Source organism: Heptranchias perlo, chromosome 6, assembly GCF_035084215.1.
Source record: "Heptranchias perlo isolate sHepPer1 chromosome 6, sHepPer1.hap1, whole genome shotgun sequence".
NCBI lineage: Eukaryota > Metazoa > Chordata > Chondrichthyes > Hexanchiformes > Hexanchidae > Heptranchias > Heptranchias perlo.
In genome coordinates, this window is record NC_090330.1 from 109566335 (window position 1) to 109592158 (window position 25824).

The 25824-nt window shown below is 44.7% G+C and overlaps 1 protein-coding gene across 3 annotated transcripts in view; it reads right to left on the reverse strand.

The window, feature by feature from the left end:
* fgf14 (fibroblast growth factor 14) overlaps positions 1 to 25824 on the reverse strand; it is a 357611-nt gene that overhangs the window by 123533 nt on the left and 208254 nt on the right. The gene's annotated exons all lie outside the window — the stretch shown is intronic.

Consider the following 25824-nt stretch of genomic DNA (forward strand, 5'->3'; position numbering starts at 1 on the left):
GACCCCGTTCCTCCCACCTTCAACCCCCGACCCCCCCCCCCGACTCCGATCCCCCGACCCTCCCCCCACTCCGATCCCCCGACCCTCCCCCTACTCCGATCCCCCGACCCTCCCCCCACTCCGATCCCCCGACCCTCCCCCCACTCCGATCCCCCGACCCTCCCCCCACTCCGATCCCCCGACCCCCCCCCACTCCGATCCCCGACCCTCCCCCCACTCCGATCCCCCGACCCTCCCCCCACTCCGATCCCCCGACCCTCCCCCCACTCCGATCCCCCGACCCCCCCCCACTCCGATCCCCGACCCTCCCCCCACTCCGATCCCCGACCCTCCCCCCACTCCGATCCCCGACCCTCCCCCCACTCCGATCCCCGACCCTCCCCCCACTCCGATCCCCCGACCCTCCCCCCACTGATCCCCCGACCCCCCCCCACTCCGATCCCCGACCCTCCCCCCACTCCGATCCCCCGACCCCCCCCACTCCGATCCCCGACCCTCCCCCCACTCCGATCCCCGACCCTCCCCCCACTCCGATCCCCCGACCCTCCCCCCACTCTGATCCCCCGACCCTCCCCCTACTCCGATCCCCCGACCCTCCCCCCACTCCGATCCCCCGACCCCCCCCACTCCGATCCCCGACCCTCCCCCCACTCCGATCCCCGACCCTCCCCCCACTCCGATCCCCCGACCCTCCCCCCACTCCGATCCCCCGACCCCCCCCACTCCGATCCCCCGACCCTCCCCCTACTCCGATCCCCCGACCCTCCCCCCACTCCGATCCCCCGACCCCCCCCACTCCGATCCCCCGACCCTCCCCCTACTCCGATCCCCCGACCCTCCCCCCACTCCGATCCCCCGACCCTCCCCCCACTCCGATCCCCGACCCTCCCCCCACTCCGATCCCCCGACCCTCCCCCCACTCCGATCCCCCGACCCTCCCCCTACTCCGATCCCCCGACCCTCCCCCCACTCCGATCCCCCGACCCTCCCCCCACTCCGATCCCCCGACCCCAACCCCCGATCCTCCCCCTCAACGATCGCGGACCCCCACGATGGCCCCCGATCCCGACACCACCTGCCCGTGACTGACCCCCGATCCCTCCCCCCATGACAACCTATGTCCACCCATGCCCCCCCCCACCCGTGCCCCCACCATCCATACAAACAAAGACTTACCTGAAGACGTCCTCTCCCTGGCTGGTATCCCATCCGGCTGAGACCAGCCTGTCAATCAGCTGATCAGTCGGACAGGAAACCGACAAAAGAAAATAAAAGATGTCCTTTCATCAAAATCGTAAGGATGTCCGGGAATCCCGTACTAATGGATTTCCCAACCTCAATTTAACCCCCACCCGCCCAGGCCCCCTTCCCGGCTCGGTTTTAAAATCGAGCCCATGATCTTTCTTCAGAACTGGTGAAAGTTCTGATGAAAGGTCTCCGGCCTGAAACGTTAACTCTGATTCTCTCTCCACAGACGCTGCCTGACCCGCTGAGGGTTTCCAGCATTTTCTGTTTTCATTTCAGATTTCCAGCATCCGCAGTATTTTGCTCTTGTGACTGTTGACTGCCCACTGTTTGTTCAAAGTTGAGAAAGTGAAAGTTTTTTTTACAACTAATAAGCAGACCCAGCTTTTCTCAAGTGATTAAAACTCCCTCGTCGAGTCTGTTTGACAGGCGTCCATCTAAGATATTGGCACTGAGAAAAGGGAGTCCTCGCAATAAGGCACATCACTCAAATTGGCCAAGATTGCACGGGAGGTGGGAGAAAGAGATTTACTTTTAAAATCAAAAGTATTTAAAGGTTGGGTTTTTGATATTAAAAAATCAGATGGACAAATGTTTTTTTTGAGATAGGGAAAGAAAGGTTATAGGGAGCTCAGAGAGATTTGGACAAATGTGGAGAGCAGTCCGGAGGGTTAAAGAAAAGAAGTAAAGGAGGAATCGAAAAGCAGCATATTATTTAAATGGAGAGACTGCAGAACTCTGAGGTACAGAGGGATCTGGGTGTCCTAGTACATGAATCACAAAAAGTTAGTATGCAGGTACAGCAAGTGATTAGGAAGGCAAATGGAATGTTGTCATTTATTGCAAGGGGAATGGAATATAAAAGTAGAGATGTTTTACTACAGTTGTACAGGGCATTGGTGAGACCACATCTAGAATACTGTGTGCAGATTTGGTCTCCTTATTTAAAAAAGGACATAATTGCTTTAAAGGCGGTTCAGAGAAGGTTCACTCGACTGATTCCTGGGATGAGGGGGTTATCTTATGAGGAAAGGTTGGACAAGTTGGGCCTGTATACACTGCAGTTTAGAAGAATGAGAGATGATCTTATTGAAACATATAAGATCCTGAGGGGACTTGAAGGGGTAGATGGTGAGAGGATGTTTCCCCTTGTGGGAGAGACTAGAACTAGGGGACACAGTTTAAAAATAAGGGGTCTCCCATTTAAGACAGAGATGAGGAGAAATTTTTTCTCTCAGAGGGTCGTAAGTCTGTGGAACTCCCTTCCCCAGAGAGCGGTGGAGGCAGGGTCATTGAATATTTTTAAGGCTGAGTTAAATAGATTCCTGATTAACAAGGGAGTCAAAGGTTATAGTAGGTAGACAGGAAAGTAGGGTTGAGGTCACAATCAGATCAGCCATCATCTTATCAGATGTAAACAATTTTACAACACCAAGTTATAGTCCAGCAATTTTATTTTAAATTCACAAGCTTTCGGAGGCTTCCCCCTTCGTCAGGTGAACGATGTGAAATGAAATCCTCGAAATGAAATCGCATTTATAATTCACAGAACAATGCTTGGTGAGTACAGACAGTTTTTTCAACTGCCCGTTGCCAAGGCTATCAGTGCGCAGACAGACAGGTGTTACCTGCCAGATCTCACAGAATATACAAATCACCAAAAAAAAACAACAAACAAAAAAAAACAGAGATAGAGAGGTAGAAACATAGAAAAGACAGCAGCTGACCCGTTATATTAAAAACAGATAACATTTGTTCGCTGGTGGGGTAACGTGTAGCGTGACATGAACCCAAGATCCCGGTTGAGGCCGTCCTCATGGGTGCGGAACTTGGCTATCAATTTCTGCTCGACGATTTTGCGTTGTCGTGTGTCTCGAAGGCCGCCTTGGAGAACGCTTACCCGAAGGTCGGTGGATGAATGTCCATGACTGCTGAAGTGTTCCCCGACTGGGAGGGAACCCTCCTGTTTGGCGATTGTTGCGCGGTGTCCGTTCATCCGTTGTCGCAGCGTCTGCATGGTCTCGCCAATGTACCATGCTCTGGGGCATCCTTTCCTGCAACGTATGAGGTAGACAACGTTGGCCGAGTCACAGGAGTATGAACCATGCACCTGGTGGGTGGTGTCCTCTCGTGTGATGGTGGTATCTGTGTCGATGATCTGGCATGTCTTGCAGAGGTTACCGTGGCAGGGTTGTGTGGTGTCGTGGACGCTGTTCTCTTGAAAGCTAGGTAATTTGCTGCGAACGATGGTCTGTTTGAGGTTGGGTGGCTGTTTAAAGGCGAGTAGTGGAGGTGTGGGGATGGCCATAGCGAGGTGTTTGTCCTCATTGATGACATGTTGAAGGCTGCGGAGAACATGGCGTAGTTTCTCCGCTCCGGGGAAGTACTGGACGACAAAGGGTACTCTGTTGGTTGCGTCCCGTGTTAGTCTCCTGAGGAGGTCTATGCGATTTTTTGCTGTGGCCCGTCGGAACTGTCGATCGATGAGTCGAGCGTCATATCCCGTTCTTACTAGGGCGTCTTTCAGCGTCTGTAGGTGTCCATCGCGTTCCTCCTCGTCTGAGCAGACCCTGTGTATTCGCAGGGCCTGTCCATAGGGGATGGCCTCTTTGACGTGGTTAGGGTGGAAGCTGGAAAAGTGGAGCATCGTGAGGTTGTCCGTGGGCTTGCGGTAGAGTGAGGTGCTGAGGTGCCCGTCTTATCAGATGGCAGAGCAGGCTCGAGGGGCCGAATGGCCTACTCCTGCTCTTAATTCATATGTTCGTACGTACGTATGTAACAGTTTGTGAGGCAGAACACTCAAGCTGAGAAGGATCAAGGATGAGATGTCAGGATTAAGAAGTCTGGTCAGAGATAGGCAAATATTTCATGGTGCCACTTGTTTCAGTGTATCACTTGTACATAGGAGTTAAGTTTCTGAGAATGAAGCAAGTTCGACCGCAAGAGAAAAGATATTGAAAGAAGGAAGAAATATCACAATGGCAGATGGAGATGAATCACACTGATGTCACTGCAGCAAGCACGGAGATCCCAGAGGGAGGTGAGACCAACAACGCTACTAAGCTGACTCAGAAGGACCTAGAATCATTACTAAAGCTGTGACCTTATCAACAATAAGCTGAACTAATTGAACTTTTAAACTTTGCTCGAGGAACAGCACCTCATCTTTCAATTTGGCACTTTACAACCTTCCGGACTCAACACTGATTTCAATAACTTCACTTCATAACCACCGTTCCCATTTTCTCGGACAGCGGGTGCTGGTAATGGTTCTGATGTTACCATTTACAGCTCCTCTAGACCCATTTTTTTGTTTCTTAATTGTTCCATTACCACCCTCCTTTTGCCTTTCACCATTATCCCTTTTGTCATTTAAAGCAAAAGCAAAATACTGCGGATGCTGGAAATCTGAAATCAAAACAGAAAATGCTGGAGAAGCTCAGCAGGTCAGGCAGCATCTGTGGAGAGAGAAACAGAGTTAACGTTTCAGGTCGAAGACCTTTCATCAGAACTCTTGTTATTTAATCACTCCTGCCCTCCACCCTATCACAGACCTTCCCCTTTTGTTCTTTCCTCCTCCCCCTTTCCCTGGCTCTGTACTTACTTATAAACGGTTATATCTCGAACACCTTCCAGTTCTGACGAAAGGTCGTCGGCCTGAAACATTAACTCTGTTTCTCTCTCCACAGATGTTGCCTGACCTGCTGAGTGTTTCCAGCATTTTCTGTTTTGATTATAAACTTTTAACATTTCTGGTACAGTTGCTATACAAAGCTGTTAACTTGCCAGCTGTATATGGAATCTAACCTTGCTGATTTTAAGTCAATTTTGGACATTGAGCGTAATATCAATGATCTGATGATGAATTACTGATATAATCATGAACTGACTTCATAACTTCAGGTTTACTAATTCCATCAGTTAATATCATCTGCTGAACAGCCTTGTGGACTTTTCATGTTAATATTTTTAAAAATGCTCATTGTATTATCATAAATGAGTTAAGAAAGAAATGTTAGTTCATGAACTCGTCTGAAATTTTGTCGGAATGGCCTTCTGGGACCGTCCTACGGATCAGGATTCAACAACTGCATGGATGGGAGGGAGGGAGGGAGCGAGGGAAGGGGAGGAGGAAGTGGGTGGGGGAGTGGGGAGGGGATGGGAGGAGGGGGAGGAGGGGAGGGAGGGGTAGAGGAGATGTGGAGGGAGGGGGAGGAGGGGGGAGGGGGAGGTGGGTAAGGCAGTGGGGAGGGGATGGAGGGAGGGAGGGGTAGAGGAGATGGGGAGGGAGGCGGAGGAGAGGGAGGGGTGGGGAAGTGGAGGAGGGGAGGGGGAAGTGGGGAGGGGATTGGAGGAGGGGAGGGAGGGAGGGGTAGAGGAGATGGGGAGGGAGGCGGAGGAGAGGGAGGGGTGGGGAAGTGGTGGAGGGGAGGGGGAAGTGGGGAGGGGAGGGAGGGAGGGGTAGAGGAGATGGGGAGGGAGGGGTAGAGGAGAGGGGGAGGGGGAAGCGGGGAGAAAACTGTCTCAAAACGAAAGGAAGAAGGGAAAAGAAGTGCTTCTGTGAAAGGGAGACTTTATCTTGTCCCTCGAGCATTCAGCTGCTGTTAATACAATCGGAAGGTAAGTCGATATAGAAGATAACATGTCCACAGAAACATTACTAATAACGCACAGAGCTTTAGAAATCGAGCACTGTCACTTCTCTTTGAGATGTACTGGATGCTGTTCAGTAGCCGTGTGTTATCGGTTTATAATGTCGGGCTTTCCAATTACATTTTTAAAATAAAATTATCACTCTCTTATTTTTCTTACAACCCGACATGTAGCAAACTATAGTGGGTAACTCTTTGACTGAAGCATTTTTATTGTCATCCCACCCACACATTGTCATGCTGTGAATTTCCAGCCCCTTTTCCTTGCTTTGCAAAGAGAAAATGCTACACACAGGAAACAGAGTACGGGGAATGGTGTGAATTAAATTAACACTTGTCACGAAGCATCGAACATTTTGCAGCTAGAGTTTCACTCGACTTTTTAAAATAATATTCTGGTGCCACAAAATGATAAGAGAAGAATAAAACAGAAAGCATTCTAGATTGTGAGATTTCTCCTCGACTGAACATTTCTGTAATCACCACAACTGGTTTCGCAAATTCTAACCCAATGTTCTAAAAATGTTTAAATTAAAATTGGGATGGGTTCGGTAATTCCCTTAACCTCAACATTTACACGTACATTTTAGCCTACTGTTTGGGAACAGCAAAGCTACAAAAACACAAGTTATCTAACATGGACGCGTCAAAGACAAGGATTAATTTTGGACGGTAAATAAACATGGAGCTGACAGGACTAGTCTCAAGCACCGATATGAAACTATATATGTGAAGATTTCATCTTCACCCCATGCCAGAGACTTGAGCACATAATCCAGGATGATACTCCACTGCAGTACTGAGGGAGTGTTGCACTGTCGGAGGTGCCGTCTTTTGGATGAGATGTTAAACCGAGGCCCCGTCTGCCCTCTCAGGTGGACGTAAAAGATCCCACTGCACCATTTCGAAGAAGAGCAGGAGAGTTCTCCCCGGTGTTCTGGACAATATTTATCCCTCAACCAACCATCACTAAAACAGATTATCTGGTCATTATCTCATTGCTGTTTGTGGGATCTTGCTGTGCGCAAATTTTCTATATTACAACAGTGGCTACACTTCAAAAGTATTTAATTGGCTGTAAAGCACTTTGGGACATCCTGAGGTCATGAAAGGCACTATATAAATGCAAGTTCTTTCTTTCTTCATTATGGCAAATAGATTCTCATATGAATATTTTCAAGTAAAGTACCTGGACACTGATTTGTGAGGGTCAAACCCAAGGCTATATGCTATTGCATGCAACTCATCACAACTAATGTACCAAAGCGTAGTCCACATCTTAAGCACGATCAAACATGCTTTAATGAACAATGTTTTATTCATAAAGAGAAGAAAGAAGCTATTTTCTATTTGATGTCATAAAGTTATTTTCTTCAGTAGAAGCGTGAAAGTCACAACGTGAAGAGTCTAGAACTAATTTCCTTTCGCTTGAGGTGTCTTTTTAACTCTGTCTCGCTAATTTGATATACAAGAGTAACAGTGGATAACCTTAACAATCAAATCCATTTACGATTGCATATGCAAAGTCCAAAATCCTCTTTGAAAAACACTTTACACATTAAGCTTTAATTTAAAACAAAGAAATTGCATTAGATCAATAACAGGTGAGCATAACAATTATTTTAGAAGATTTACTGAACAGCATACAGTCCAATTTAAGGCAGTTAGAAATATTGGTAAACAGCAGAACATCAGATCTAAATCATTTTAAAATACAATTTTTTTTTTCCATTTTAAAGCTACCATGAACAAATGTATTTTTTAAAATCAGTTATCAGGGAAAGAAACCTGCCGTCCTTACCCGGTCTGGGCCTATATGTGACTCCAGTCCCAAACCAACGTGGTTGACTCTTAACTGCCCTCTGAAGTGACCCAGCAAGTCACTCAGTTGTATCAAAACCCGCTTTTTGCGGTATCTAGGGATGGGCAATAAATGCCAGTCTTGCCAGCGATGCCCACACCCCGAGAATGAATTTTAAAAAGTGGGCCAGATTTTGCTCCAGAAATAACGGCGATGCTAACAGGGTTCATCGTTATTTCAGAGCAAATGGAAGAGCTAGTGTCCGGCGAGCCCACATGCGCAGTTAAACGGGGAAATCCGGAAGTTCCTCCGCCGGATGGCCTGCTCCACCAGAAGCTTTGCGGGAAGGAGATCTCGCCAGCTGGAATGATCGCAATGGCGTGAAGTTCCTGCACTTCCCAGATGGAAACAAAGTAATCTCGCCAGAAAAAGGTGCGTCAAGTTTTTTTTTGAAGTGTAGCCAAAATTTTAATGGTGTGGTAAGTCTTAATGACTGTCGAACAACCTCTGAGGCACTGAAAATTAACTTTTACAAGTGTGGAGTCTCATTCCTTCACATTTTAATTGTTGTTTTATATATTTTTTTTAAATGTACTTTTTCCTTCTGTCTCTTTTATCTCTATCTTTCAATTCAATATTTCGTACCCTCTCTTTATTTAGCTTTCTGTAACTGATTTTACATTGAATTCACTATTCTTACTTACACTTCTCGGTTCTGTGTCTGCGCCTCTTATTAACAAGCTGCAATCTGATTGGTTAAGGGGATACACAGCTGCTTGTCCCGTTCACACAGGTCCCAGATGCTCTGTAGAGGGCACTGCGCTGGATTGAGGGCCCGACAAGAGGAACGTGCTGTCAAAAAGCCCATGAAAAGTCTATGGGCAAGTCCAGGGAATTGATCACATAACCCAGGCCGACACTCCCAGTACAGTACAGAGGGAGTGCTGCACCAACGGAGATACCGTTTCGGATGAGACGTTAAACTGAGGCCCCGTCTGTCCTCTCAGGTGGACGTTAAAGATCCCATGGGACTATTTCGAAGAAGAGCAGGGGAGTTCTCCTAGTGTCCTGGGGCCAATATTTATCTCTCAACCAACATCACTAAAAACAGATTATCTGGTCATTATCTCATTGCTGTTTGTGGGATCTTGCTGTGCGCAAATTGGCTGCCGCGTTTCCTACATTACAACAGTGACTACACTTCAGAAATACTTCATTGGCTGTAGAGCACTTTGGGACATCTTGAGGATGTGAAAGGCGCTATATAAATGCAAGTCTTTCTTTCTTTCTATCACATGGTATGAACCCCCTGTCATTATAAAAACAGCGCAATATTTGACTTTACCGTGAGCAATCCCACAAGAGGCCTGCTGGTGTTCAAAATAATAATTTATAATGGCCTGAAGGGATTGAAGTGTTCTGGCTCCCAAGAAATGAAAAATACAGTTCCGAATATTCAGGACTACAGATTGAGTCAAATTGTTTAAATTTATCTTGTTAACGTTTTGACTTTGAATGGCTGGCTTCTAACAGTGGTGTCACTATCACAAAGTATGTCGTAAATCACAGTAACAAAGCAAACTAAAAATCTGAGATGTTAGAGCAGGGAAGGTTAGGGGGAGATTTAATAAGAGGTGTTTAAAATTATGAAGGGTTTTGATAGAGTAAATAAGGAGAAACTGTTTCCAGTGGCAGGAGGGTCGGTAACCAGAGGACACAGATTTAAGGTGATCAGCAAAAGAATTCAGAGGGGAGACCAGAAGAATTTTTTTTTTACACAGCGAGCTGTTATGATCTGGAATGCACTGCCTGAAAGGGCGGTGGAAGCAGATTCGATAATAATTTTTAAAAGGGAGCTGGATATAGACTTGAAACAGGAAATGTTTACTGGGTTATGAGGAAAGAGCAGGGGAATGAGCCTAATCGGATAGCTCTTTCAAAGAGCCGGCACAGACACGATGGGCCGAATGGCCTCCTTCTGTGCGATCCTATGATTTTGATCAGTCAGGGTGGATCTGAAATGAGCAGTTTCTAAAACAAAGATGCTTCCTGTCCCCCTGAACTCTTTGTTGGTGCGTTAATCCAGAATGACACTGGTCCTTTTTCTCATTATTTACTCCTCTCCATGCCTGTTTGAATACGTAACACTGAGATGGCTTTGAAGTGCACGTTGTCCCATCAGATTTGCCAGTCAGAAGCCTGTGTACGTACGGATATCATGTATGTCAGCTGGGATCAGATCTGGACATCTTTATGGTGCATTCATGCCCATGAGAGAGCACAAAGTTAGAAGCAAAAGTTACAAAAATAAAAGACACGGAACAAAACCAAATATAAGCAAGAAAAGCAGCGATGAACCAATACTAAATTTATTTTTGCAGTGAAGTAACTCAACAGAAAATGATTTGTCTCATTCAGTTACTGCCACATAATAAAGAGAACATTGTGCTGGGCATATTATCAAGGAGGTGGAAAGGTTCCAGACAACTTAGTAATATCCGTTTCACACAGAGCTGAATGTAGAATAATGACAGTACATCGAAAGGATTGGGCTCTATCTAATCCGCAGATTCAAATATATCTGCTTATATTTTTTTTTAAATAGCAGAATCAGCTTTGAGACGTAAATTTTATATGGGCTGATTTTCCTCTGTCTTCTCCCAAATAGTGTCTTAAAAATGGATCCAATGCAGAGTGAAAATTAGCACTGAAGGAATTTGGACTTTGCAATATGGATTTTTAAAAGGATGGGCTGGAAATTCTGGATTAGTTGTGAAAAGAGCAGAAATTGGTTAAAAGTATTAACAACAGGGGATATTTTGTGGAATTTCCAGACAGATGCTTGCAAAAAAGATTTACAAGGATAATACCAGAACGGAGAGAGTTATACCCATCAGGAAAGTTTGAACAGCCCTGGGGCTCTTTTCTCATTGAGTGGCAGAACAGGCTCGAGGGGCTGAATAGACGTAGAGAAATTGAATGGTTGAGGCCCCAGCACAGATCCTTGTGGGACACCACTAGTCACTTCCTTCCAATTCGAGTACATTCCCATTCCCCCCTACTCTCTGTCTTCTACCAATCTCCTAACCAGGTCAATAATTTGCCTTCAATTCCACGAGCTTTAATTTTAACCAGCAGTCTCTTATGTGGAACCTTAGCAAATGCCTTCTGGAAGTCCATATAAACTACATCCATATACATTCCCCTGTCTACTACTTTAGTTACTTCCTCAAAAAATTAAATTAGGTTCGTTAGATACGACCTCCTCTTTACAAATTCATGTTGGCTCTCTCTAATCAGCTCAATCCCTGTCATAATCTTAAAGACTTCTATCAGGTCACCCCTCAGCCTTTCCAATTGTGGGGGAGACCAAAATTAGGGGCCATGAATATAAAAGATAGTCACTAATAAATCCAATAGGGAATTCAGGGGAAACCTCTTTACCCAGAGAGTGGTTAGAATGTGGAATGCATTACCGCAAGGAGTAGTTGAGGTGAATAAGAACATAAGAACATAAGAAATAGGAGCAGGAGTAGGCCAATCGGCCCCTCGAGCCTGCTCCTCCATTCAATAAGATCATGGCTGATCTGATCCTAACCTCAAATCTAAAGAACACAAGAAGTAGGAGCAGGACCCGGCCACTCAGCCCCTGGGCCCACTCCGCCACCCACAGGGCCTTGACCGATCCGAACTCAGCTTCATGTCCAATTTCCTGCCCGCTCCCCGTAACCCCTAATTCCCTTTACTTCTAGGAAACTGTCTATTTCTGTTTTAAATTTATTTAATGATGTAGCTTCCACAGCTTCCTGGGAATAGCATAGATGCATTTAAAAGGAAGCTAGATAAACACGTGAGGGAGAAAGGAATAGAAGGATATGCTGATAGGGTGAGTTGAAGTAGGGAGGGAGGAGGCTCGTGTGGAGCATAAACACCGGGCATCGACCTGTTGGGCCGAATGGCCTGTTTCTGTGCTGTAAATTCTATGTAATTCCAGACATAACACAGAATTGTTACAAGATGGCATGCTGGGAAGCTTGACCAAGTTTGAAAAGGAGATTATTATTCCTTCAGACTGTCTAGAAGGCTAACGGAGACCATGTAAGGGCTGAGATAAGGACGAGGTTAAAGATAAGACAGCTGCCTAGCTGGGCCTTGAGAGGCTGTGAGGAATTGTCATACACATTAACAAACTGCTTTCACATCAGCGGGAAAGGAAAATTACTGGAAACTTGTTTTGCCAGCAGCAGAAAGATATAAAGCCAGCCATTTTAGTACGTTCGAGGAGACAGTCCAGGAGCCCACCAAGATGGATGTCAGAAGAATTAACCCCTCACTCTCCCGAAGCAGTAGAATTTGACCATTCTGAGGTTTGAGTTGCATTGCTGACTAAAGTTGTAAGCATTTCTATCTGTAAAACTGTCGTGTTTTAATGTCAATAAAACGAATTGTCACAAATGTTCGGTTGATCCTCACCTTTGGATGACCCTAAAAAGCAAAGACAGAGTTTAAAAAAAAACCCTGCAGCGCGAATCCTTTCCCCCCCATTCTGCACCCAAGTTAGCACCGCACCTGAACTCTCGCTATGACTTCTCCGTGCACCGAAAGAGGACGCAGCAACGTGAATTACATGGAAACAAACACAGGGCTCTGCTCACCGATTTCCTCTAAACTGTGGTGCTTATAGATCAGATTATCCCTGTTCAAAACCTGGTGCAACTGCCTTCTGAGCTGCTGTTTACATGCTCTACGTCTCAAGGAATAGGCATTGTCAAGAAGGACCTTCACTATCAACGTCTTGAATAAAGAATGGCTTTGCTACTTCACTACATGCTGTCAAGACTTCCAGCGACGGAGGCCCTGTTGTGCGCTTGCATGGCACGGCTTATTTGGGCAGAAAAATGCACTGCTTCACAGCTCTGCTCAATCCTCGGAATTGAACCGGTTTAGGCAGCAGTCTGGGAGCCCGAGACAAGCCTGACAGTTTATGCAGACCTGCGCTTGCTGGGTCTGCCCACTGGAGAGCGAGCCCCCTCTATAGCACGCAGGGGCAAAAGGCAGCTGTAATTAGCTAGCTGCAAGAAGGTTTAACCATCACCCACGCCACCACCAGCGTGATGAAGTTTAACCCTCCTCACCACAAACCTGTGGCTGGGATATCCGGGGAACATGCGGAACTCAGGTGAGGTTGTATACAGACTCCACCTGAAGCTCTGGATCCACCCCTTAGCCCGCTCCTCCAGAGAAGGTAAGAATTAATTCAAAATGGGGCCACAAGCTAACAACAAAAAGCAAACAGTTCAACCCTGCAAGATCCCTCTCCATGTATCCTGATTTTCTACAAACTAATTGGACCTCAAGGAACGTTACCAGACTATCCTCATCAATCAAATGCTGCTGCTCCCAAACTTTTTCCGACCAATTGAATGCGCCAGTGCACTCCCTCACAAGTACAGTGTGACAAGACTGTGCTGAGACGTCACAAAATGTATATCTATTAAAAAAAACCTTTCATTTATATGGCTCCTTTCGTGACCTCAGGACGTCCCAAAGCGCTTTACGGTCAATGAAGTACTTTTGAAATAAAAACGGAAAATGCTGGAAGCACTCAGCGGGTCAGGCAGCAGCGGCGGAGAGAGAGAAACAGAGTTAAAGTTTCAGGCCGAGGGCCACCTGAGATGTTAACTCTGTTTCTCTCTCCACAGACGTTGCCTCACCTGCCGAGCACTTCCAGCATTTTCTGTTTTTATTTCCAGATTTCCAGCTTCCGCCGTATTTTGCTTTTGTACTTTTGAAGTGTGGTCACTGTTGTAATGTAGGAAATGCGGCAGCCAGTTTGCGCACAGCAAGATCCCACAAACAGCAATGTGATAATGACCAGATAATCTGTTTTTTTTAGTGATTTTGGTTGAGGGATAAATGTTCTTTGTACCAGCACCACCAGATCACAGAAGAAAATAATTGATTACTGTCCCAAACCCAAAAGTATAAATGTTTGGAACAATTTACACCTAGTTCAATACACACTAAGGGTACGTTTAGACTCTGTTACCAGTCTAGGATCAGTAGGTGCAACTCAATCTTCACCAGGCAGTCCCACTAAATGAAACTTCAATGAAACTTCTGTTGAGCTCATTCACCCTGCTGGGCTCAAACTCCCTCAATCCAATCACCTCTAGATGTCGTCAACATTTCTTGTCTACACTAAAACATTCAAAACAAATGAATAAAAAGATGTAAAGAAAGTCCTGTCGATCACGCAGGGAAGATGGTTCCACTTGTGGGCAGAGTCCAAAACTCAGGGGTGATAAATGTAAGATAATCGCTAATAAATCCAATGGGGAATTCAGGAGAAAAACTTCTTTACCCAGAGAGTGGTTGAGGTGAATCGCATGGATGCATTTAAGGGGAAGCTAGATAAGTACATGAGGGAGAAAGGAATAGAAGGATATGCTGATAGAGTGAGATGAAGTAAGGTGGAAGGAGGCTCATGTGGAGCATAAACACCAGCACAGAATGGCCTGTTTATGTGCTGTAAAATTCTATGTAATAGTTTATTTTGCTGAAATGCAAACTATTTTATTTCTTATTCTGACATAATTACAATTTTTTTGCAGAGTTCTCCTTATTACTATAATTTTCTGCTAAATTATATTCTTTTTTATGTTAAAGCTATACGTTATTTATACATTCATTTATTCTATCTATACATTAAAAATGTACAGAGCATGCAAGCTATACAATGATTTTTTACATTTATTAACTTGATCTATATGCAAGATTTCAAATAAGTCTTGTCAGTCATTTTGCATACCTAGAACAGAATTTATAATAGGGCACTGTGCTCAGTTCCGGTCGCCATATTGCAGAGGAGATGTGGTGGCACTGGAGAGAGTGCAGAGGAGATTGGCAAGGATAATACCAGAACTGAGAGGTTATAACTATCAGAAAGATTGAACAGGCTGGGGCTCTTTTCTCTAGAAAAGAGGCTAAGAGGTGACCTGATAGAAGGGGTTTGATGGGGTAGATGTAAAGAAGATGTTTCCAATTGTGGGGGGTGACCAAAACTAGGGGCCATAAATATAAGATAGTCACTGATAAATCCAATAAGGAATTCAGGAGAAGCTTCTTTACCCAGAGATTAGAATGTGGAATTCCCTACCACAAGGAGTGGATGAGGCGAATAGCATAGATGCATTTAAGGGGCAGCTAGATAAACACGAGGGAGAAAGGAATAGAAGGATATGCTGATAGGGTGAGATGAAGTAGGGAGGGAGAAGGCCCATGTGGAGCATAAACACCAGCATAGACCAGTTGGGCCGAATGGCCTGTTTCTGTGCTGTAAATTCTATGTGATGGTGATGATGTAAGCGGATTATTTCTACAAGCAACTTGAGTAAACCACATTATTTCTATGTTTGTTATGTTTTATGTTAACATTCAGAGCACTGTGTAGAGTATGCAAGATGAAACCTCCTGCTAAGTAAGGCATACAACACTAAGTAAGTTTCGAACCAGTGCCAGATAGCATATTGGCTTACTGTACCACGATGTTTCAGAAAGCAAGTTGAATGCGTTGCTTGAAACATTTTCACAACACCAATTCATCAATGCTTTATCGTCATGGCCCAGCATGGCTTCATATTCAAGGGTAAGCTCCGTTTGAAACAAACAGGTAAATATTTTTAAGCAATGGTTGATTACCAATCTAAACAAGTGGGGTCTGAATGGCAGAGCACACCACTCGGCAACAACTGGTGCACAATGCGCAATTGAAAACACTAATTCTTACTCAGGAATCACGAAGAATCTGGCCCGGTCGGCCTCAGTGTTCCCTTACAGTCTGCACCAACCACCTTACGACACAGGGCACTACAATCGGAGCGCATCGAGATTAATGGGCCAAGGAACGGGGACAGCTGAGGGGATGATAGGGTGTCTGAAACCACATCAAGAAATGGGTTCTACCCATCATCTAAGTGTTAAGATTGCAGTTTTCTCTTGAACGCAAAGCATCATTTTTTTAACGTTTAATCTTTCAACTAGAAATTACTGAGGAAAGATTTGCCCGGTGGAAAAGGTGGTGACAGCAATGCAAGGGAAATTGAAATGAGAGTAAAAAAGAAAAGCAAACTCTATATAGCACTCAGGGAAAAGACAACCTTGGGAGGAATGCAGAAATTTGTTAACATGCTAATGAGGTAGTTGAGGTGCAAAACGTCCCTCGTATAGGACAAAACGTTAAACACAATACTGAAACACTCTTCGTATCGTGACTGCAATAGGCATTAAGTTAGAACTCCAAAATTTAAAGTGCTGGTGAAGTTGAGGTTAAATAGTTGAAATGCTAAATTGATATTTTCTAAAAGTATTCAATAGATGGTTTAAGTCCTATGATCCTAAAGAGACCAAAGGGGGGAATTTGTTGGATTCAGACCATCATTGAGGAATCATTGATAATGGACTTTCGAAAGGCGTTTGATAAAGTGCCACATAATAGGCTTGTCAGCAAAATTGAAACCCAAGGAATAAAATGGCCAGTGGCAGCATGGATATGATATTGGCTAAGTGACAGGAAACAGGGAGTAGGGTGAACGGTTGTTTTTCGGACTGGAGGGAGGTGTACAGTGGTGTTCCCCAGGGGTCGGTACTAGGACCACTGCTTTTCTTGATATATATTAATGACTTGGACTTGGGTGTACAGGGCACAATTTCAAAATTTGCAGATGACACAAAACTTGGAAGTGTAGTAAACAGTGAGGAGGATAGTGATAGACTTCAAGAGGGCATAGACAGGCTGGTGGAATGGGCAGATACAATTTAATGCAGAGGAGTGCGAAGTGATTCATTTTGGTAGGAAGAGCGAAGAGAGACAATACAAACGAGAGGGTACAATTCTAAAGGGGGTGCAGAAACAGGGAGGTCTGGGGGTATATGTGCACAAATCTTTGAAGGTAGCAGGAAAGGTTGAAAAAGCGGTTTAAAAAGCATACAGGATCCTGGGTTTTATAAATAGAGGCATAGAAAACAATAGCAAGGAATATGTTGAACCTTTATAAAACACTGGTTCGGCCACAACTGGAGTATTATGTCCAGTTCTGGGCACCGCACTTTAGGAAGGATGTGAAGGCCTTAGAGAGGGTACAGAAAAGATTTACTAGAATGGTTCCAGGGATGAGGGACTTCAGTTACGTGGACAGACTGGAGAAGCTGGGATTGTTCTCCTTAGAGCAGAGAAGGTTAAGAGGAGATTTGATAGAGGTATTCAAAATCAGGAAGGGTTTAGATAAAGTAAATAAAGAGAAACTGTTCCCATTGGCAGAAGGGCCCAGAACCAGAGGACATAGGTTTAAAGTGATTGGCAAAAGAATCAAAGGTGACATCAGGAAAAAAAAATTTATGCAGTGAGTAGTTATGATCTGGAATGCGCTGCCTGAAAGGGTGGTGGAAGCAGATTCAATCATGGCTTTCAAAAAGGAATTGGATAAATACTTGAAGGGAAAAAATCTGCAGGGCTGGGGTGGGGGGGGGAAAAGAGTGGGGGAGTGGGACTAACTGGATTGCTCTTACAAAGAGATGGCACGGGCTCGATGGGCCAAATGGCCTCCTTCTGTGCTGTAACCCTTCTATGATTCTATAGGATTGGACGCAAGCAAAATAATGCCTATATCTTTAAAAGTTGGCAAATCTGCTTGACTTTAACAACAGGTAAAGTAATAAAAAGTATGATCTGGAACGCGCTGCCTGAAAGGGCAGATTCAATAATAACTTTCAAAAGGGAGTTGGATAAATACTTGAAAAGGAAAAATTTTCAGGACTGCGGGGAAAGAGCAGGCGAGTGGGACTAATTGGACAGCTCTTTCAAAGAGCCGGCCGATTGGCCTCCTTCTGTGCTCTTTCCATGATTGTATGATTCTATGTTAAGGGGTAGTTTGGAGAAGTCCCTGTTTAGCAATAACTTAAGAGAGAGCGACCACCTTGGATACACAAGGAGAAGGTCCTGGCTGATAAACCTCTTTGACTTTTTTGAGGATGATTAAGATAAAGTAGGCAGTGGAATTCCCTATGCGATTGGACTTACAGCGAGCTTTTGAAAAAATTCCACATGAAAAGCTTCCAATTAAACTAATAGCCACAGGGATCCAGAGTAGAACCTCAGAACAAAAATAGGAAGTGCTAGAAATACACAGCAGATCCATCTGGTAGCTAGCATTTTGGGTAGAATCCCTTCGCTATAACCCACAGAACATAGGGCTGGATAAGAAGCTGGCTAAAAAATTAGGAAACAAAGATTACTCATGAGAAGGATGTCAGCTTAGGTAGAAAAGCTGATTGGAGTCACATAGCGGTCAGTGGTTCCATCCCTGTTGTTTCTAATTATACAAATGACTTGCATATAGAAAGCAAATGTAAGCTTGTCAAATTGGTTAACCATAACATAGGGAGAACATAAAAGAGAGATTATGTGGAGAAGGATTTGCAGAAGGATTTAGATTGGTTATGCAATTGGGCAGACAAAAAGTAAAATGAAATTTAACACCAAGAAATGCAAGTCACGACACAAACAACAGGATCAGGGTGAGAGTCAACTTTAGCGGGAATGCAAAATGGGCTGTAGCAGATTGGTTGGCTGTTATACACCCCACCGGTTACACCCCTCGCCCGTTACACCCCTCGCCCGTTATACCCCTCGCCCGTTACACACCCTGCCCTTATACACCAACCTGTTACACATCGGCCCGTTAAACACCGCCATTATACACCGGCCCGTTATACACCCCGCCTGTTATGCTCCGCGCTCTGCCGTTATACCCTACGCCTGTTACACACCCCGCCCTTATACACTGGCCCATTATACACCCCATTATATTATGCGTTATGCTCCCTGCCCCCGCCATACTCTAGGCCCGTTATACACCCCACCGCTATACACCCCGCCATTATACACCAGCCCGTTACACACCAGCCCGTTACACACCAGCCCGTTACACACCAGCCCGTTACACACCCACTGACTTAATTAGAAAGGAAATTCAGTCAGGTATATAACAGGCGGGGTGTGTAATGGGCAGGGTGTGTAATGGGCAGGGTGTGCAACATGGGGGTGTGTAACGGGCAGGGTGTGTAATGTGTGAGGTGTATTACAGGGAGGGTGTATAACATGGGGGGTATATAATGGGCGGGGTGTATTACACGGGGGGGTGTAACGGGCGGGGTGTGTAACAGGGAGGGGTATGTAACGGGCAGGGTGTGTATTACGGGCGGGGTGTGTATTACGGGCGGGGTGTGCAACGGGTGGGGGGTGTGCAACGGGTGGGGGGTGTGCAACGGGTGGGGGGTGTGCAACGGGTGGGGTGTGCAACGGGCAGGGTGTATAACATGGCTGGGTATGTAACAGGTGGGGTGTGTAACGGACGGGTGTATAGTGGGCGGGGTGTATTAGATGGGGGGTGTGCAACGGGAGGGGTGTGTAATGTGCGAGGCATATTACGGGGAAGGTGTATAACATAGGGGGTATGTAACAGGCGGGGTGTGTAACGGATGGGTGTATAGTGGGCGGGGTGTATTACATGGGGGGTGTGCAACGGGCGGGGTGTGCAACATGGGGGTGTGTAACGGGCGGGGTGTGTAATGTGCCAGGCGTATTACGGGGAGGGTGTATAACATGGGGGGTATGTAACGGGCGAGGTGTGTAACGGACGGGTGTATAATGGGCGGGGTGTATTACATGGGGGGTGTGTAATGGGGGGGTATAATGGGGTTGGGGGTTGTATTATGGGCGGGGTGTATTACGGGCGGGGTGTATTACATGGGGGGGGTGTAACGGACGGGTGTATAATGGGCGGGGTGTATTACATGGGGGTGTGTAATGGGGGGTGTATAATGGGGGTGGGGGGGTGTATTACAGGCGGGGTGTATTACGGGCGGGGTGTATTACGGGCGGGGTGTATTACATGGGGGGGGTGTAATGGGGGGGGTGTATAATGGGGGTGGGGGGTGTATTACGGGCGGGGTGTATTACGGGCGGGGTGTATTACGGGCGGGGTGTATTACGGGCGGGGTGTATTACGGGTAGCCGATCAACTACTGCCCAATTTGAGCTCCTGAGATAGAGAACGAGGTGTAATTGTAGAATTAACATGCTCAATGTTTAGACAATGTAGCAGAGCAATTGAAAAAAACTAATAAAATGCTGGGATATATAACCTAAAGAGTAGAGAATAAACTTACTTAAGTTATGCCAAGGCTTTGCAATGTATCAGTTAGACCATATTTGAAGTACAGTGTTCAGTTCTGGTCATTATACTATAAAAAAGACATAGAAAGAGAAAGAAAGACTTGCATTTATAAAGCGCCTTTCATAACCTCAGGACGTCCCAAAGCGCTTTACAGCCAATGAAGTACTTTTTGAAGTGTAGTCACTGTTGTAATGTAGGAAATGTGGCAGCCAATTAGTGCACAGCAAGATCCCACAAACAGCAATGAGATAATGGCCAGATAATCTGTTTTTTTTTTAAAGTGATGTTGGTCGAGGGATTAACCTTGTCCAGGACACTGGGGAGAACTCTCCTGCTCTTCTTCGAAATAGTGCCATGGGATCTTTAACGTCCACCTGAGAGGGCAAAACTCTGCTGCCCGTTTCCTAACTCGCACCAAGTCCCGTTTATCTATCACCCCTGTGCTCACACATATGTTTTAATAAAATGTACTACGGTCGCTAACAATTAAAAGTATTGCCAATATGACACTGTTTGAATGCTACAAGACCTATTGCCATTTCTACAAAATAATAGTTAGGTAATCCAGAGGATAACAAGCGAGTTAGTTCAGAATCAAGGGCAAAATCAATAGTTTTATTTAGATTGCAATACATATACTGTCCGTTAGATGTCTTGTTATGGTATATGGTAATGATGCATATCATTTTAAATAAATGAAAGTCAGACTCAACACATGCAAAAGACTACATGAAAAACAAAATATTTGATGAAGAGATATATAAAATTAAGGAAAATCTAATAACCCTCCCAGAAAACTAGTTAAAACAGAAGGCATTTTATGGGTGACTAATGACAGCAGTAATTTACCAAAAATACAGAAATACATAAACTGTAAGACCTATAATACTGCATATAGGATGACAGACAGCACAATGTCACAACTGTTTACAAAAAGTTGGAGACAATTCCAGGACTTTGAAAGGGGGAATCTACCAAAACAATTCTGAGAGGGGTGAAGACACGTGCCCTTCACCTGCCCCTCGCTCCACAATGGTTCCATCTATGGAGCAGCAGAGAGTGACGAAAAGTCTGTAATCTAATGGCGTAGTAAGATGATGTCACCAACCACAAGAGTGAAGTGAGGGCAATTTATGATCCCTAAGACTCTGAAATTACAGCCTTACCGACAGTCATGGGTCAGTGTCCTACTCTATGCAGTTGTGGGACTGTCTCAGAAGCCGGGTACAGTTACATGCCCCCAGTGACTTATTTTACTTCTTTTTAACAAGTTGCTGTACTCTTGCTACTGAACCTTGTCCATAAAACATAGGATGGGCAATAAATACCAGCCTTGCCAGTGATGCCCACATCCTGAGAATGATTAATAAATTGTTTATAGTTTTCCATTTTTATTCTTTTGCCAACTGTGATGGGCAGCACATCACCATGATTGAATCACATGACCTGAACGAAAGGGACATAGCAATACCTGTGGTACTGCCAGGATTCTACATTACAGAGGACGCCCAAAGCTTCTAAATATTATATAGGATAAGAGAGAGCTAGCAACAACTTACAAGTCAGTCACCCAATCAACTGCTTCCGAAGGCATCGCAGACCACAAGGGACAATTACAAGAGGTTTTTTTTTCCCCTCGTGCTTTCATGAAGCATCTTAGGATGCTTTTCTAAATTAAAGGTGCGACATAAATGTACAGTTTTGCTGTTCATGAACATCAGCGTAACTCAGAGATCGAATTACTGCCTTGAGCTCGCTACCGGAACTTTTAAAATAATTTACATTTTCAAATGTTCTCACTGTTGTATAGTGATTGTGATAGAGGACCAAGTAACGTAGAAGAAAGTGGAATAAAGGTGAAATCTAAAGAAAGGGAACTGACGCTACAGTGGTCACGGGTACATTTCTTTTATTTTTGCCAGTTGATTACCAGGACATACATTATAGGCTATAAAAATATAACATATTCAGTCTGGTGGACACTTCTTAACTCAAGGAGCCAATGATCATACAAGTCAGACAAAGAACATTTGTCTGAAAAATAAATTGCAAATAACAAATCGTACGGAATAAAATAGGTTTTCCTGTAAGAAACAAGAATTAATTACTAGTTCTATATATATATATATAATTCCTATAGAATTCTAAAATAATTTATTAAAAGATATTACATTATATTCTGAGCCTACCACCAGCTGCTATGATCAGTTAATATACAGCAACACTGAATTCCATTCACATTGCACACCAGCAAAATATTTAACTCATTGTAGGGGAGCCTCAGTGATTAAAAAGGTAACAGAATAAATTCCAGAGCACATCTCTAAAACATTACAGGCATGCAACTCCAACAAAACAGCTAAAGAATTCTGATTTTACTTTCATGTTCACTGAGTCCAATTTGCAGATGCAGACAGCTCAGTTAACGCATGCTTATTAACCCTTTGTGAACTGGTATAGCATTTCTGTTTCAATATTTTTACATTCTTTTTAAATCAAGACTGATTTATTCTATGAAAACTTTTTTTTCTGTTAGCGAAGGATGTATGAACGAGAACTATGCCTATCCAATATACAATCTTAACGTAGCTGGACCCTTGTTATGAATTAAATTGAAAACATATTTAAATTTATCTACCTTTACTTATTGTAAAAGTACCGTGACACATTCTTCCCACATCATGTACAAACTTCATCTCTCACACAATGTCTTCATTTTCATGTTTATTGCAGAACTCATATTTCTAATGTTGACATTTATTGACACGAAGTTAACGTGTCCTATTACCAAATGCCTGAACCATTTTTGAGATATTTTAATGACTGGTTTACTTTCGTCCATGCAATTCTGCTAGACTCGACCTCTGATGCTGTTAGCAAGGCTTTTTACATTCTACATATCACCAACAAAGTAAAATATCGCTTTTATAGATTGCCGGTACACTGTACTTGTCAGGAACAAGCACTGGCACTGAAAGTAATTGGACCTGAAATAAGTGCTGAGAACTGTCATTCAGACAATGGTCCCCATTGAGGTCCTATCTGCATTCTGGGACTAGTCTTCACCCAAAGCGAATTTAAACACCTCCAACTTGGGGCGAGGCCATGGGGAAGTATTACATGGATTTTCACAGATTCAGTACCTGAACAAACAAATAATTAGAAAAATAAATTAAATGTTGACCAGTTTCCCAATGGTTTTACTTATAATGTGTAATCGTGATTCTTGTATATGGGGCGAATATCAATGACGGAAATTAATCCCCTTTCCTTGACCTATTAAACAATAACTGAATTTGTTAAAACTCTACCTACTCAACTCCTTCAATCTTCACTTAATTGTGTTCCTCGAACAAATATTTCCCCAACAAAATTAAACGGCAAGCTGTTATTGGATCAAACAAATTAGATTTTTATTAATGCGAGGTGCTGTGTTTGTGCTGTGCTGTGTTGCAGTGTGCTGTGTTGTGCTGTGTTGCAGTGTGTTGTGCTGTGCTGTGTTGCAGTATGTTGTGTTGTGCTGTGTTGCAGTGTGTTGTGCCATGCTGTGCTGTGTTGCAGTGTGTTGTGCTGTGTTGTGCTGTGTTGCAGTGTGTTGTGCTGTGCTGTGTTGCAGTATGTTGTGTTGTGCTGTGTTGCAGTGTGTTGCGCTGTGCTGTGTTGCAGTGTGTTGTGTTGTGCTGTGTTGCAGTGTGTTGTGCTGTGCTGTGTTGCAGTGTGTTGTGTTGTGCTGTGTTGCAGTGTGTTGTGCTGTGCTGTGTTGCAGTGTGTTGTGTTGTGCTGTGTTGCAGTGTGTTGCGCTGTGTTGCAGTGTGTTGTGCTGTGCTGTGTTGCAGTGTGTTGTGCTGTGTTGTGTTGCAGTGTGTTGTGCTGTGCTGTGTTGCAGTGTGTTGTGTTGTGCTGTGTTGCAGTGTGTTGTGCTGTGCTGTGTTGCAGTGTGTTGTGTTGTGCTGTGTTGCAGTGTGTTGTGCTGTGTTGTGTTGTAGTGTGTTGTGCTGTGCTGTGTTGCAGTGTGTTGTGTTGTGCTGTGTTGCAGTGTGTTGTGTTGTGCTGTGTTGCAGTGTGTTGTGCTGTGCTGTGTTGCAGTGTGTTGTGTTGTGCTGTGTTGCAGTGTGTTGTGCTGTGCTGTGTTGCAGTGTGTTGTGTTGTGCTGTGTTGCAGTGTGTTGCGCTGTGTTGCAGTGTGTTGTGCTGTGCTGTGTTGCAGTGTGTTGTGCTGTGTTGTGTTGCAGTGTGTTGTGCTGTGCTGTGTTGCAGTGTGTTGTGTTGTGCTGTGTTGCAGTGTGTTGTGCTGTGCTGTGTTGCAGTGTGTTGTGTTGTGCTGTGTTGCAGTGTGTTGTGCTGTGTTGTGTTGTAGTGTGTTGTGCTGTGCTGTGTTGCAGTGTGTTGTGCTGTGCTGTGTTGCAGTGTGTTGTGTTGTGCTGTGTTGCAGTGTGTTGTGCTGTGCTGTGTTGCAGTGTGTTGTGCTGTGCTGTGTTGCAGTGTGTTGTGTTGTGCTGTGTTGCAGTGTGTTGTGCTGTGCTGTGTTGCAGTGTGTTGTGTTGTGCTGTGTTGCAGTGTGTTGTGCTGTGTTGTGTTGTAGTGTGCTGTGCTGTGTTGCAGTGTGTTGTGCCATGCTGTGCTGTGTTGCAGTGTGTTGTGCTGTGTTGCAGTGTGTTGTGCCATGCTGTGCTGTGTTGCAGTGTGTTGTGCTGTGTTGCAGTGTATTGTGCTGTGCTGTGTTGCAGTGTGTTGTGCTGTGTTGCAGTGTGTTGTGCTGTGCTGTGTTGCAGTGTGTTGTGTTGTGCTGTGTTGCAGTGTGTTGTGCTGTGTTGCAATGTGCTGTGTTGCACTGTGCTGTGTTGCAGTGTGTTGTGCCATGCTGTGCTGTGTTGCAGTGTGTTGTGCTGTGTTGTGCTGTGTTGCAGTGTATTGTGCTGTGCTGTGTTGCAGTGTGTTGTGTTGTGCTGTGTTGCAGTGTGTTGTGTTGTGCTGTGTTGCAGTGTGTTGTGTTGTGTTGTAGTGTGTTGTGTTGTAGTGTGTTGTGCTGTGTTGCAATGCGCTGTGCTGTGTTGCAATGTGCTGTGCTGTGTTGCAATGTGCTGTGTTGCAATGTGCTGTGCTGTGTTGCAATGTGCTGTGCTGTGTTGCAATGCGCTGTGCTGTGTTGCAATGTGCTGTGTTGTGTTGCAATGTGCTGTGCTGTGTTGCAATGTGCTGTGTTGTGTTGCAATGTGCTGTGTTGTGTTGCAATGTGCTGTGTTGCAATGTGCTGTGTTGCAATGTGCTGTGCTGTGTTGCAATGTGCTGTGCTGTCCTCCCAGAATGTGTAATCCTCTGTCTGACAGGAGCAGTAACTCGGAGCATTTACTTCCATTCGAGATCTAATGGGCTCCTGTTTTGGTTTAATGTCTTAGAAACTGCACGTACACAAAGATTTCTTTAAAACCAAATGTGAAAGCTTACAAATACAGGGCTAGGCGATTGAAGAAACGATTCTTTACTCTGAGAATGACTCTCTCGTGAGAACTCGGATTTGGTGTCTGGATTTGACAGAAATACTGCTCAGATATCTGGATGCTTCCTCTACATTGCACATTGGTGCTTCTACAGTAATGATACAAGAATTTATTCTGTTACCTTTAATCACTGAAGACTGGAGAACTACACATTGAATAATCAGCGTTAGAAGTTTAATTACACTGATGTGTGGTCAGGTTGTAGCACAGGAAACTTCAACATTTTCTTTCCTGTTCAATTTGTATTTGCCTCGGGGTTTATTTTTTTGGTATTTATCTGAAACTCCGAACTTTTGATGCAAGATTTATAACCCGGTACATTGATGCGGTTTGATGGTGGTTATTGATGACTTAAAGGCTTAGTTACAGAGGCAGAGACTCTAGACGGTGTGC